This window comes from Topomyia yanbarensis, chromosome 2 (genome assembly GCF_030247195.1).
Source record: "Topomyia yanbarensis strain Yona2022 chromosome 2, ASM3024719v1, whole genome shotgun sequence".
NCBI classification, from domain to species: domain Eukaryota; kingdom Metazoa; phylum Arthropoda; class Insecta; order Diptera; family Culicidae; genus Topomyia; species Topomyia yanbarensis.
Genome location: NC_080671.1, coordinates 26,082,198 through 26,088,221, shown reverse-complemented (window position 1 = coordinate 26,088,221; position 6,024 = coordinate 26,082,198).

Genomic DNA, 6,024 nt, shown 5'->3' with positions numbered 1-6,024 from the left:
GGTCGATAAAGTGCGCGAGATCGAGACAATTCGGCTAAATGAGGATTACTACAAACAGAAACAAATACAATCTGAGCCGGCTGTTATCGCACCCATCAGGACAGATCAACGTAGATATAATACAACTCACAATCGTTTTCAACCATATCAACTGACACCGACGCGCCAGTCTTCGAGAAACTCGAGGTTTGCCGAACTAGCTGGATGGCGTAACACTAACCGTGACGTGAACTACAATCGTCGTGGAATGAACTACAATCGTGGAGAAAAATGTTGGCGATGTGGAAATGTGTACCACTCGTCGTCGGAGTGCCCTGCTATTGACAAGCCATACAGAAACTGCAACAAAATCGGTCACTTCCAGAGAGTTTGTCGGTTTTCTCCCGGACAGATACCACCGAACGCATCTAAGTCAGAACCAATTGAGCAGGGTGCCAAAGAGATAGCTGTGGTCGAAAAGGTAGAAACGGAATCAAAACCCGAAAATGTAAGTTTTGAACCAGAAAACTAAAAAAAAAAAATGTAAATCTATTTTGCGATATCTGATCTTTGATTTCCATGACTGCTTGTTGACGTTTAAGTTTTGATTTATAATATGAAATTTAAATATTTTCTCTAGACCAATAAAATGAATTCGAACTATATGCAAAAATAATCTTTAAATTAGTTGTATTAAAGGGTTTTAAATACGATACAATGAAAGTGAACATGTATAGAAATTAATAGATATCAACATGATCAGTATTCAAAAATAGGAATTGCTTTATTTTCATTAAATGATTGTTGATCCATCACAGGTCAAAATCATGAAACACATCAACGTTGTATCATCCAAGGCTTCACTTAAGGATGAGGGAGTTATACTAGCCAAAGTAGCTGGAATGGAATGTGAATTTTTGATTGATTCAGGCGCCCATGTCAATACATTCACTAACGAGCTGTTCCGGAAGCTGATGAGTAATGCTAATTACAGCAATTCTATATATAACCTTCAAAATCGTACAGACAGATCGCTTAGAGCGTATGCCTCAACTGGGGAGATTTCTGTTATAGCCACTTTCGAAGCATATCTTTGCATATCAGGAGATCGACCAATATTGATGGAAAAGTTCTATGTTGTAGACGAGCGACGTTCATTATTGAGTAGACCAACAGCAACTCGCTATAGCGTACTGATGCTCGGATTAAAGGTTCCAGTAACCAGTGAAGTGAATAATGATTCGAGTTTCCAAACGATGAATATCTTGTTCATAAATGGGAATAAACCATTCCCAAAATTCAACATTCCGCCAGTTAGAATCAACTACAACAAGGACGCAGCTCCGTGCCGGAACATATTTACGAACATTCCATTTTCCATAAAATCATTGGTAAAAGAAAGATTAAATCAGTTGACAGCCTCGGAAATTATCGAACCTGTATCGGCTGAAATGGATAAGTCTTTTTGCTCATCCATGCTTGTTGTGCCAAAGGGCAATGAGGATTTCAGGCTAGTAATTGACCTTAGAGGGCCGAATCAGCACATTTACAGAACCCCATTCGTGATGCCCACACTGGATAAGATACTCGCAGAACTAGATGGAGCTCAATGGTTTTCAACGATAGATTTGTCGAATGCGTTCTACCATATTGAGTTGGATAAAGAATCTCGCCATTTAACGAACTTCTACACGGAATTTGGAGTGTTTCGATACATCAGACTTCCGTTTGGTTTATGTAATGCTCCTGATATATTCCAGGAGATTTTGGAAAAAAATATCTTGGGTGGCTGCAAGGGTGTAACAAACTACTTAGATGACATTTTAGTACATGGAAAGACTAAAGAGGAACACGATGCTAGCCTTGCGGAAGTCTTATCTCGCCTTCAAAGCCACAATGTTCAACTCAATCAATCGAAATGCGTTTATGGAAGCCAGAAAGTCAAATTTGTGGGGTTTATCTTAACTGCAGACGGTTGGATGGTAGAAAGCGATAAAATGGATGCCATCAAGAATTTTAGAAGACCAACAAGCTGTGCAGAGGTAAAAAGCTTCTTGGGTCTGGTAACATTCACAGATAAATTCATACGAAATCGCGCTGATAAAACAGTATGTCTCCGAGGGTTGGCGAATTCAGATAGATTCTATTGGACTACCGAAGAGGAACGAGAATTCAATTTCCTGCGAAACAATGCGTTGAACGACATTAAGAAGCTTGGATACTATAGTGCCACAGATGAAGTTGAGTTATTTGTGGACGCCTCTCCAAGTGGCTTGGGCTCTGTTCTAATACAATACAACTCTGATGCCATCCCAAGGATTATCGCTTGTGCGTCAAAAGTTTTAACAGTAACTGAAAAACGATACCCACAAACGCAAAAGGAAGCGCTAGCTGTTGTGTGGGCGGTGGAGCGATTTTCTTATTATCTGTTGGGACGTTTCTTCGTAATCCGTACTGACTCGGAGGCCAACGAGTTTATATTTAGCTCACATCACCGTATTGGTAAAAGAGCCGTTTCTCGAGCTGAATCATGGGCTTTGAGGCTTCAGTCGTATAATTTCAAAATCAAAAGAGTACCTGGAAAACAGAACGTAGCTGATGCTTTATCTAGGTCAGTACTAATTAAACATGCTGGTTAAAACCAAGAAAGAAACGAAAGTACTATTTCATTCTTTGTTTGTTCTATTTACTGTCTAGATTGGTCAATGAAACGCAAAATCCCGTCCCCTTTGAGGAGGAGGACTCCAACAACTACCTCTATACGTTGGATTCGGGGTGTATGGAGATCACATGGGATCAAATTGAAAAGGCTTCTGAACAAGACAAGGAACTTATGGATGTAAAGGAAGCAGTCGAAACAAACCGTTGGCCGGTGACTCTGCGTAAATTTGAGGCGCATAAGAAAGAATTACACTTCCTTGGATACCTAGTGTTTAAGGGCGAAAATATGGTCCTGCCCAAGGCACTACGTCTTAAGGCATTGACTTCGGCACATGGAGGTCATGTAGGAGAAGTCGCAATGAAAAGGATCATGCGTAGGTTCTTCTGGTGGCCCGGAATGTCACAAGATACAGTTCAGTTTGTTAAAAATTGTGAAACGTGTGCGGTCTTGGCTCGCAAAAATCCACCCCTACCGCTATCAAGCAGAGAACTCCCCGAAGGACCCTGGGAAATCATCCAGATAGATTTCCTCTCTATACCTGGAACCGGAGCTAGTAAATTTCTGGCGGTCGTTGACACCTATTCGCGATATTTGTCGGTAATAGAAATGCATCATACCGATGCTAAAAACACCAATAGAGCCCTTTGTCAGATTTTCCGGACTTGGGGTTGTCCAATGATTATCCAAAGCGATAACGGCCCGCCGTTCCAGAGTTCTGAATTTATTGAGTTTTGGGAAAACAAAGGAACTAAAATCCGGAAATCAATACCCCTTTGCCCCCAAACCAATGGAATTGTCGAACGGCAAAATCAGAGCCTTATCAAAGCGGTAGCTTCGGCTAAAATTGAAGGCGAAAACTGGAGACCAGCATTACAGCGCTACGTTCACAATCATAATACATTGATTCCCCATTCGCGACTAGGTGTAACGCCTTTTGAGTTGTTAGTCGGCTGGAGGTATCGTGGAACATTCCCCAGTCTATGGAATGATTCAGAAACCAGGGTTTTGGATCGAACGGACATAAGGGAGCGAGATTGTGAAGCCAAGTTCACGAGTAAACCATACGCGGACGCAGCACGTGGAGCTAAAGATTCCGATATTGGCATCGGAGATACTGTGTTCATGGCTCAACAAAAAAAGTCCAAGCTTGATCCAACATTCTCGTCGGAACGTTTTACCGTAATAGCAAGAGAAGGAGCTAGGGTTGTCCTGATGAGCAGTGGAGGTGTACAGTATTCCAGAAACGTTCAGGACGTCAGGAGAGCTCCATTCGAACATCGCAATTCGAATCCAATCGAAGAATCGTGTTTTACCTGACAACACTGAAAAGACGAAACAAGCTTCTACGAGTTCATTATCTGACACAAACTTGACATCAAGAGTTTTACGAGAACGAAACAGTCTTCAGAAACCATCTCGATACAACGATAATTTTTTGTATACCATTTACTGTTAAGAGTAGAGAAGATAAGCAATGTGGGGAATATGATGGATAAATAAAATAAAATATTGTATGAACTCAAAACAGTCATCGCTTCACATTCAAATTCAAATTCGAAATATATTCTCAATAAAATTACATTGATTGACTTAATTTTGAATAAAACGATTTAAATAATTGAATAAATTACATTCAAGAACAGCAAACACACAATTGATCAAAGTGTGCTGCTATATGTTGTTTATTTCATTTAGCAACGAAAGTCGAAAAAAATTTTCATTCTCTTGGCAAAGCTTGCAACAGACAGTTGGGAAATTGGAACCCGCAATGGAACGACGGCAGCTCAAGACGAGAGCCAGAAAATCGACTGGTGGTCACGACATTTGGGTTGTTTTGAAGTCGCAGTATTATTAGTTTATCTTTAAGTTCTCCAAATTAATCGGAATTCACAATTGATAAAATATCATCAAAAACGATTCATAATTCTACAATTGCCTAGAAGAATCGCGAGAAATGAGGCGCTTTTAAATTGGATTTGACAGTACAATTCAATTGTTTTTCAATGATTGGATTGTGTATTTTATGTATTTGAAAAGATTCGTTTGTAAATTGTTACTTTGAAGTATAAAATAAATAGTCTTCAAAATATGTCGTAAAAATAAGGGTGCCAAATTATATTGGACACAGCTTATACATTTTATTTCTTAGTAACAGTAACAAATACAAATATAACTAGGACATAATGTAAAAAATCAAGTAGCGATAGGTCGAATACAGATTATATTTGGATTTCTTTTCAAATCTTTGTCAAGTCTATGGAAATTAGAGCAATCAAATGTTTATCATGTTTCTCTATTGTAGGGTAATAAAAAAAAGTCGAACGTTCTGACAGAGAGATTTTCCTGAAAATGACATTGCTAAGCATTCGTTAAGAAAATAAATCTTGTTGCGTCCTTCTGAAACGGCAAAAGTCATAGTTTTAATTCACTTTTTAATGCAGACTGCAGACTTTACCAATTATTTTTTGAAGTGCGGTTGCGGTAATACCGCGCGGGTAAAGCTCATTTTCCGCACCGCAACCGCGTGAAAATGTGTCTTACCGCACCGCAGTTTTTGCGGTGCGGGTGCGGTAAATACCGCGCGGTTGCGGTAATTACCGCAACCGCGACGAACCCTAGTGATTACATTAGGCGCAGGCAAAAGACTGTCACGGTCAAGTTTGACCGTGACGGAGTTTTTTCGCATGACTGGATGGTGATTACATTATACTGACGGACAAAATCTGACGCGGATAAAAAACTACACCGTTGACAGTTTATCTGTCGTTTGTGATTACATTGCAACGGACAGATTATCGCGGACTGTTTATAATGTTATCGAAAATACGAAAAATGAAATTAGCTGTCATAGATTTTATTCGTCAACACGATAATGACGGCTTATACCAAAAACACAAAAAATTACCACCCGAATATTATATTATCCCCTCTAGTATACAGGGTGTTTGGTTCATGGTTAAGAACCTCTCGAGGGGTGATTGACTGTCATATTTGGAGAAAAAAAATCGTTCTACACATATAATCAAATCTCAATCATTACAAAGTTATTGAACTTTTTGTGTTGAAAACTTATTTGTCTTAAAATACCTCGAACTCAAAAAGTATACTTTGTTTTTCAAATATTTTAGATCCACTGGAAAGGTGACAAAATTCCGCATTGAGTGATGCCCTCACATGTTTCAGCTAATGAGTTTAAGTAGCCTTTTCAAAGTAATTTATTCAAAATTAAACAATTTTAATCGATTTTTCGTTCATTTCTTGAAAATCCTAATAGTTAACCTCATCATTTTAATAATTCAGATTGTTAGTCTTGAAGAGCTGCATAATTCGTTCTTTGACATGATACACTTACCTTTTCTTATTTTCATGAGTTTGGGTTATTC